At 38.0% G+C, this 10,364-nt stretch overlaps 1 pseudogene; it reads left to right on the top strand.

Moving 5' to 3' along the window:
- The first annotated feature begins 4,532 nt into the window (after positions 1 to 4,532).
- On the top strand, positions 4,533 to 5,162 carry LOC126032642 (motile sperm domain-containing protein 1-like; annotated as a pseudogene).
- The last annotated feature ends 5,202 nt before the right edge of the window (positions 5,163 to 10,364 follow it).

The following is a 10,364-nucleotide window of genomic DNA, read 5'->3' as shown; positions in this document are numbered from 1 at the left end:
GCTAGGAGAGAGCTGCATTTTTAATGGTTCTAGGGGTTCTGTTCCATCCCTGTTGTTGTAATCTGTATTCTGTAATTAGTGGTCTTGGTTTTGCTCAGATTCTAGGCTATAGTCTTTCAGCATGGTTCCAGAAGTTCTGCTCAGTCGCAGTTGTCAAAGTCAGACTTCTAGATTTAGAGATCTTGGTTTTTGTATAAATCCTAGGCTGAGGCCTAGTCTAGGAACTTCCTTATTAGTCCCTTGATAGGTTCTGTCCAGTCCATGTTGGTCAAAGTCAGTCATCTGTAAATAACAATTTTGGTTTTTGCTTCGGGCAAAGAATGACATGTCTCCTGATTGCATCATACTGTTAGGTGATGAGATAGGACAGCCCTCTCTTAGCTCAAGTTGTTGCTGTTTCCTCATGTCAGGATGTCATGTTAAAACTGGTGTAAGTTGGTGCTGGGACAGTATTCAGGGTTTCCCCGGGAGGAGTTTTGTTTCTGGTGCTATTGCTGGGAATGTTCTGGGTTGGACTGTCATTGTTCAATCACATGGAGTTTAAGTTGGTCCACATGACACATGTTCAGGGTGAGAGGCATCCCTGTATTATAAAAAGTATGGGTTCTTATCTCTAGTAGATAAGAGCTTATTACTGTGCATAACAGTTCCCTTTATTTTGCAGGGGTCCTCAAATGTTTTAAACAGGGGGCCAGTTCACTGTCCTTCAGACTGTTGGAGGGCCAGATTATAGTAAAAACAAAAATTATGAACAAATTTCTATGCACACTGTAGATATTTTATTTAGAAGTGAAGAAACAAAATGGGAATAAATACAATATGTGGCCCGTGGGCCGTAGTTTGAGGACCATTGATTTAGAGTGTCTATACGAAAGGGAATGGTGACATATTATATTGCTGGTATATTTGTAGGTAAGAATGATAGCCTGCACAATCTCTGTGGCCTGGTTTTGACCCAAGCTTTTATCCCAGACAAGACTTTTCTTGTAGATTTTCATACCAAGCAAAAACAAAACAGGTGAGGTTGGAGAAAGGCGTTTGCCTTTCATGCAGAAGGTCATCGTTTTGAATCCCGGCATCCCATATGGTCCCCCGTGCTTGCCAGGAGCAATTTCTGAGCATGGAGCCAGGAGTAACCCCTGAGCACTGCCAGGTGAGACCCCAAAACCACAAAAAAATAAAAATAAAAACAAGACTAACTTACTGTTTTGAATAAACAGACTAGGATGTATTATTATGGAGGTATTAAACCCATAGAATAAATATAAGCTTCCCCATTGAGTCTTTTGAGGTATTGTTGTGGAGGGTGAAATCCAGGGCAGTTTTTCACCAAACATCATGTCTTATTGGGTTTTTAAAGTTATTTGTAGCCATGCGTGAAGTGTCCTTGGGCTGAGGTCCTTCATGGGCTGAATCGATAGCATGAGACAGTCCACTATTAGAAGGGTAAGAAAAAGCATAAAGCATGAGTCAGCAGGTATGTTGGTTGTAGTTTCTTGCTGAGGCATGTGATGTGGGGTGAGGGGTGTGTGTACTTTCGGTTTTGGAGCTTGCTGGTGGTTGATTGGAGCAGGAGGTTGGTCTCAGTACCTAATGGATTAATAACTGAGGATAAAGAAGAATAAATAAGGAAGGATGATGGATCTAGATTTGGGGATGAGAGGATAGAAGGATTTCTGAAGGGGACAGAGATGTGGTATATAAGAGGGACTATATACATTTTAGGCATGGCTTGTTTACATTTTAGGTTTGGCAATCAGAGAGGAGTCTATTGTCTACAAACTCATGCCCACATAATGACAGATGTTAGTGTTCTATTCTTAGGTTGTTATTGGAGGCCTGACATTTATGGCTGGGTCTGACCTCTTAAGATATGACTGAGTTAAGAAAAGATAAGTGTTGATTAAGATATGGAGTAGGAGAAAAAAAGTTGAGAAAACAAAAACTAAGAGAGAAGAGAAAAGAAGAATAAGTAAATTCAATAAAAATAAGTTAAAGAGGATTGGGCCAGTGCATCAGTATTGGAGGGGTTTCCTCTTTCGAGACTCTTCATCACTGAGAGGGGGTGGTCTTTGCTAAATAAAGGTTTCAGAATTATATAGTGGCTGGAGCGTTTTAGGATAAGCACAATTTTCACTTCTAGAGTACTAAGAAATGTGGCTGTGAGGACTATAGGATGTGGTTACCCTATATAGTGTTGTCCACTGCATCTTAAGTATAGAGGTATCTTTCCTAAGGAGCAATTGGCAGTGAGAGCTTTTTTTTGTGTGTTAAAAAAATTTAATTGAATTGATTGAAGAAGAATAAAGGAGAGAGGGGGAAAAAAGTAAGGGAAAAAGAGAGAAAGAGAGAAAAATAAAAAATGGAAGTAGTGATTTGCCAAAATGTGTTCAATGAGTGGGACCTGTAACATAAGTCTGTGGTGCACCATTAATTGTTCCATTGGTCTGAATAATCATATGCTTTGGATCCCGGTTCAGCGGAGGGGCTGGTTGGTAAATTTTTAAATATAAAAATAATGGTCAACATTTATGCACCAAATTCAGAGCCAGCGAAATATGTAAACTTGGAGAAACATACGGAAAGAAATATGATAGTAGTAACAGACTTCAACACACCATAATCCCCACTAGACAGATCCACTAGTCATAAAACTAGCAAAATCATAAGAGCCCTACATGAGAAACTAGAAGAACTAGGAAAATGGACTTATACGGGGCCCTCCACCCCCAGAAAGCAGTATACACATTCTTCTTGAGTACACATGGAACCTTCTCTAGAATATATCATCCCGTAGAATATAAATATAATTTGCACAGTCACAAATATAAGGATTATTAGAAGCACCCTATCAGATCACTATGCAACAGAGATCAACATTGGTTGTAAAAAGAAGCTGTACAGAAAATCTGGCACCCGGAGATTAAACAACATGCTGCTCAACAACAGCTGAATCAAAAAGGAAATCATGGAAGAAATAAAAAGAATCCTTGAGATGAATGATAATGAAGAGACAAATTGTCAAAATCTATGTGACACAGCCAAAACAGTAATTAGAGGTAAACTCATAGCAATACAGGCCTATGTCAGGAAAGAGGAATGTGGCAAAATCAACAGTTTAAAGGGACATCTTCAGGATCTAAAAAAGAAAGGCAAGAAGTAAACCAAAATACAGCCAGAAAACAAGAAATAATAAAAACGAGAGCAGAAATAAACAACATAGAAACAAAGAAAACAATACAAAAAAAATCAATGAGACAAGGAGTTGGTTTTTTGAAAGAATAAACAAGATAGACAAACCACTGGCAAAACTCACCAAAAAGAAAAAAAAAAAAGGAAAACACCCAAATAAATAGGATCACAAATGAAAGGAAAGTGATTACAACAGAACCCAAAGAAATCCAAAACATCATGAGGGCTTATTATGAACAACTGTACTCAAGTTAGAGAACCCAAAAGAATCCAACAGATTTCTGGAAAAATATCTTCTGAGACTTGATAATGAGCATATAGAAAGCCTAACCAGGCCAATCATATCTAAGGAAATTGAAACATTAATTAAGAAACTCTCAAGAAATAAAGTCCTGGAACAGATGGTACTGCAGGTAAATTCTATCAAACATTCCAAGAATTATTACCATTGATCCTCAGGCTCTTTCAAAACATTGAAAAGACAGGAATCATTTCTAACTCCTAATATGAGGCTAATATCATACTCATTCCCAAAGATGGCAAAGACCCCACCAAGAAAAACAACTACAGGTCAATCTCACTTAATAGATGCAAAAATCCTCAACAAAATCTTGGCAAATGAATTCAACAACACATCAAAAAGATTATACATACACCATGACCAAGTGGATATCATCCCAGGGACGCAAGGATGGTTTAACATATTAGTCAACATCATACACCACATCAACAACAAGAAAGACAAAATCACACCAGTATATCAATCAATGCAGAGAAGGCATTCACAAAATCCAAATGCCTGCCCCGTCCCCAGCACAGCAAGGAGTGATTCTTGAGTGCAAACCAGAACCAGAGCCAGACGTTGCTGGCTGTGACCAAAAGCCAAAAACTAACAAAAGTTATCTTTAGAAATGTTTGGGTATCCTGGCCGGAGAGATAGCATGGAGGTAGGGCGTTTGCCTTTCATGCAGAGGGTAGGTGGTTCAGTCCCGGCATCCCATATGGTCCCCTGAGCCTGCCAGGAGCGATTTCTGAGCATAGAGCTAGGAGTAACCCCTGAGCTCTCTGCCGGTTGTGACCCCCACAAAAAAAACCCCAAAACAAACAAACAAACCAAAAAGAAATGTTTGGATATCAGTTGAGTCCTCCGGTATCCCAGAAGGCAGTGCAGCTCAGAGACACTGAAAAAGGACCCGAGGACCAGTTGAAGCTGCAGGGCGAGAAGTCGGTGTTGCTGAGATTGCCAAAATGCTTTGGACTTTTTAACTGACTTTTAAGAAAAGTCCAAAATAGTTTTGAGACTGTACAAACAAGCAGCAGCAAATGGGGATTCAATGCCAATGCATCAACAAAAAGGACAGTCAGAGTTAGTGGAAAGAAATCTTCCTGTTTTTGTGTTTCTCACGGAGCTAATATTCTATGCAAATGACCAGTCAACGCATATACAAATTTTTCCTTAAAGTTCACAGTTTTGTGTACTACTCCAAATAAGTATATTGTCGTAGATGCAGCTGGCTCAGTAAAGCCTCAGTGTGTATGGATATTGTGATTCGCCATAAAGAAGTTCAATCCTGTCACTATGGTGTAATAGACAAGTTCCATTTCCAGGTTTCTGATCAGAGCCATAAGAAATTTAGGAAGGAAAATTAGGAAGAAAATTTAGGAAAGAGTCGCCACAACTCTTCTACCCTCTGCAAAGAAACAACAAAAGGAAGAAGAGGAACACGAAGCAAGGAACATTTAATCAAAAGTTTGTTTTTTGAACAGTCATTTCAACCAGAAAACAAAACTGTGTTCTCAGGACCTAGTCTGCTAACTATCTGGGAGTGGCCTGCATTGCAACTCTGATATTTCCTATTCTTGGAGATGTGGAATCGCTGGTGCCTCTCTACATCCACTTAAGTGTGAATCAAAAATTGGGTGCTTCTTATATTCTAGATCTTATCACAATGGCTGTACTCAAAACATGAGCAAGGAATTCAGTTGACTTCTGAAGTAAATCTATCTGGAAAATAGGAATGTGGACTGCCTTTTATTTCTATTCCACTCCATTAACATGCTACAGTCTATCGAATGATTTATAGTAATTGTCAATACATAATATATATTTTAAATTGTGCTGTAATTTTTGTTCAGAGGACTCAAGTACATGATGCTGCAGATAGCAAGCATGCTTTTGAGTGCTGCCTAAAGAACTCTTTGAAGAAATTCTTTTTCTATCTAAACCTGTTGTGCAAAATGCTTTAAAAGATTTAATTTTTCAGCTTTCTTTTTCTAAGTCACTTGCATTATTCAGGTTCATGTGTCCTTTAAAGTTAAAGGTCTAAAAGAGCAAACTGACCGGCCTAAAAATCTACTTATTTTCCTAGTTACAGTCAATGTGTAAATTATATCTGCTCCTCACTGCAAGGTTGCCATGATATCTCTAAAATAGCTTGTCCAGTCTATGTATTTCGCATAAAGTGGTGAAAAATTCAGTTTTTCGGGGCTGGAGAGATAGCATGGAGGTAAGGCGTTTGCCTTTCATGCAGGAGGTCATCGGTTCGAATCCCAGCATCCCATATGGTCCCCTGTGCCTGCCCAGAGCAATTTCTGAGCCTGGAGCCAGGAATTACCCCTGAGCACTGCCGGGTGTGACCCAAAAACCACCAAAAAAAAAAAAAAAAAAGAAAAAGAAAAATTCAGTTTTTCATGGATCTCACAGAAGAGAGGCCATTTGCAATTTGTCTGATTAGTAACAAAATAGGTCTTGATACCCCAGAGCACAAGTTTTTGGTTTGGTTTTGTCTAACAACCTAACAGAGTAGTTGAGTGACCTCTTTATTTGGTATAAGAATGCCAGAGGAAATAAGGGGTTTGTTATATGCTTCACTTTGGCTTTACCTCTAATGTTAATGGGGAGGGGGAGGATCACTATTTTTCCTGCCTGTGAGTGATTGATTAGGCATATAAGAATTGTCAGACATTTTTTTTCTCTCTTTTAGTGTATCTTCCATCTCAAAAGAAAGGGGGGGCTGAGTGTACTAAACCTTCTGTTATGGTATTAACAACTTTATTGGTGATTCAATAATTTTCACAAATATAACTGCTAATAAACTCTCTCCCCTTCTTTTTCCAGCTTTTTTTGGTAATTCTCTACTTTCTATGTTTGAATAATATCACTTTCTCTCATCTTGAAGCAAATGTATTATGATCAGTTATGTCAACTATGGAATTTATTTTCTTTTAATAATCTAAAAAATTGTCAGGTGTTGAATAGCTCAGGTGGAACTGATTGTTCACCTTTAAACTCTAAGCCAACAATAAAGAATCCTTGATGTCTGTGTCTATCTTATATCAGTCACTGAGACATTTTTAAGTTTGTATATATTATTAAAACAATTTTACAAAAAATCCCCAAAGCACAACTATTTATATTTCTTTATAGCCACATTTTTATTTGTTAAAAAATTGTCATGTTCTAATTGAAGAAACAATTTCTTAAAGGTTATATTTAAATAGATAGTACATGACATAGTTTTGAAAATACTTAGCTTAAAACAAATAATAAAATGGAGTAACTAAAGTTTATTTGAAATAATTGAAACTTAAGTCTTTTTCTTTTTTTCAACATAGCATACAACTAAATTTTTTATTAATAATATAATTTTTATTTTGATCATAGTGGCTTACATATTGTTGACAATAATATTTTAGGTACATGTTAACTTAATATCAGGGGGATTCCCATCACCGAATTATTTTCCCTACACCTCCGTTCCCATCCTACCTCCCATATCTTCCTCCCTCACCCCCAGGGGCTGCAAAAATATGGTTTCCTCTGTGCCTAACTTGCTACTTAGTGGTCTTACACCTGTTTGATCTTGGTAGCTCCCTTATTTCCTCCTGTAACTGGGATGTGGGGACTAGCTAGATAAAGTTACATGGTTTTGTTTGAAGAAGTGAAAAGTAATAAACTGGGGTAAAAATCAAATACGTCGAAAATGAACAGAGTCCTTCTAGGCTCTCATCATGGGTTTGAGAGATGAAGGGGAAAAGGTGAATCACTCTAACAGTACAAAAAGAAGTGTCAAATAAAATATCCAGTGAGCACTCCAACAATAAAGGTAAGCACCACATAAAAACCATGATCTTGAAATAAAAACATGGCAGAGCACATTAAGAAAGAAAAGTGTGGCTGGGAAGGTGGGCTAGAGGTAAGGTGTCTGCCTTGCAAGGGCTAGGCTAGCGTAGGACCGACTGTGGTTCAATCCCCCAGTGTCCCATATGGTCCCTCCAAGCCAGGGGTTATTTCTGAGTGCATAGCCAGGAGTAACCCCTGAGCATCAAACAGGTGTGACCCAAAAACCAAAAATCAAAAAAAAAAAAGAAAAAAGAAAAAGAAAGAAAGAAAAGAAAGGAAGAAAATAAATAAATAAATAAATATAAATGGAGACAACAACTTCAATAACCACATCAAAACAATGAAATCAACAAAAACTAGATAGATAAATAAAAAAAGAAGAAAATTGTTTTGTGTTTTTTCCCCCTGCACAGGCACAGTAAATATTGGGGTCATTCGAAAAGGAATTCCCTTGGCCTAAGAGCTACAGGGTTTCTTCACCCTTGGAGTATATTGTCATGGGATTAAGTATAGACTCCGTACAGGTTCATTTACTCTCCCCTTGGTTCTTTCGTGCTGTTTGGAAGACTTCTGCTCAGTCCTGGGTGATAAAGTCAGACCTCTGTATCTAAAGATCTTGGTATCTGCACAACTCAAGGGGTGAAACTTATGATGAAGTCCTTCTTTGTGGTTCTAGAAGTTCTGCTCCCTCAGTGTCATTTTAATCCGTCTTCTGTGGTTGGTGGTCTTGGTCTTTGCGTTGATCCTCGGAAGTTTCCAGAAGACCCATTCCGTTGCAATTGTCTCAGACAGACCTTTGGAACTGGAGATCATGGTTGTTGTGCAGGCCATAGCTCAAACTCTAGACTAGGGCTTTTTTATTGGTCCCAGGATACATACAGTCCGGTCATGGTTCTATTAGCCAGTCATCTGTAGGTCACAACCTTGGCTTTTGGACAGACCAAAGGGTGACATGTCTTCTGATTTTGTCTTATTATTAGCTGGTAGGGTAGGATAACCTGCTCTTAGGTCAAGTTGTTCCCATTTTCCTCGTTGTCAGGATATCATTTTAGAGCTGGCACATGGTGTCCCAGCAGTATTAAGGATGTCCCAGACGGGATTTGTTTCCTGTAGCTGTTGTGAAGAACTGTGTCATTTCTATGCCTGGGATCCAGGGTTCAAGGCTGGATGAATGATGTCTAATCACCTGGGGTCTAAGTTGGGTCCACGTGACATATTTTCAGGGTGGGAGATGTCCCTGTATTGTTAAAAATTAAGAGTTCTTATCCCTAGTAGATAAGAGCTCATTTTTATACCTGAGATTTCCCCCATTTTTAGTGTATCTTTGCAGGAGGAAATGGTTATAGCCACTTCTGATCTATAACATATAAATGTGTGTATATATATATAAATATACATATATACATATACATATATATGCAGTTTTAACTGTTACTGTCATAGGAACTGATCTTTTGACTTAGTATTTTTATTCTGAGTACAACGCAATCAGAAGCCCTTGCAAATTATCTTCTAGATATTTTTACAGGTGGACCTTCTACACAGCTACTATTGTAGTCTTACAGAATATACAGAATCAAACTGTATGCCTAAGAATTATTTTTTGGTGGGAGAGGTATTTTGATTCTAAATTCAAGACTTTATATGTATACCCTTTCTTAGAAATTTCTCATTGTTTAACTGTTTGGGGAGCCTAGATCATTAAGTTGATTGTGTCTGTACAGTGTGTAATAAATGAAAAGCACATAAGAAAAGAAATGTTAAGATATAATGAAATTGTATATATAGTGCCTTTATAATGAAAAGGCAATGGAGGGCTGGAGAGACAGTACAGTAAGAAATTTGCCTTGCACAAAGCCAATCCAGGTTTGATCCCTGAAACCACAGAAAAAGTAGACCCCTGAGTAGTTTGGGATAGCCCATAAAACAAACAAATAAAAAAAAGAAAATGAAGGTTGCAAATGACCTGTAGTACATCAATTATTTACTCAGGGAAATAATGGACTATATTAGTATATGATAATAATTTAATAAGTAAATATTATTAAAATCATATATAATTATGTAAAAGCACCTGATGTTTTAACTATCTTATTTTCCAATATTAAATATTTTAATCAACAAAAGTTCTAGTAATTGGTAAAAGTTATGCTATAGACAAAAACAAGCTCTTATCTATTAAGAATAATAACCCATATTTTTTAAAATAATGCAGGTCACCTCCCACCATAAGCATGTGTCATGTACATCCATCTTAGACTTCACGTGATTGGACAGCAACCATCCACCCAGAACTCTAGATCCCAGACATGGAACAGACACAGGTCCCAGAAACAGCACCAGGAACCAAACTCTTCCAGGGGAAACTCTGAATGCCATCCAGACTCCAACTTGCACCGTTTTTAACATGACATCCTGACATGAGGAAACAGCAACAACTTGAGCTAAGAGCAGGCTGCCCCATCTCATCACCTAACAGTAAGATGCAACCAGGAGACATGTCATCCTTTGCACTAAGCAAAAACCAAAATCGCTATCTACAGAAGACTGACTTTGACAAATATACTTTGGACAGAACCTATCAAGGGACCAATGAGAAAGTTCCTAGCCTAGACCTTGGCCTAGGATTTGTACAAAAGCCAAGATGTCTAATTCCAGAAGTCTAACTTTGAAAACTGCTACTGAGTAGAACTTCTGGAACTATTGCTATACCTTAGGCTTTGTCCTAGGTTCTGAACAAAAACCAAGACCACTAATTACAGAGGACTGATTACAACAACAGTGATGGAACAGAACTCCTAGAGTCGTAAAGAAAAACTCTCTCTTAGCCTTCACCCTTTAACCTATGCAAACAACAAGCTCTCCAGCTACAGAGGTGGGATGCCATCACCCACACTATAAAAAGGCCTTGGGGTGTGTAAATGAGTGAGCATAAAGTCTGTAGTTGTTCCATGGCAGTATGCTTCAAGGGCAGAGAAACCTCTTAGGCCAAGGAAATTCCTGATGTAACTTCCTCAATATTTACTGTGCCTGTGCAAAAAAAAAATGA

The sequence above is a fragment of the Suncus etruscus genome, chromosome 16, assembly GCF_024139225.1.
Source record: "Suncus etruscus isolate mSunEtr1 chromosome 16, mSunEtr1.pri.cur, whole genome shotgun sequence".
Lineage (NCBI taxonomy): Eukaryota > Metazoa > Chordata > Mammalia > Eulipotyphla > Soricidae > Suncus > Suncus etruscus.
Note: the sequence above shows the minus strand (reverse complement) of the source record. Positions and strands in the feature narration are given on the sequence as shown.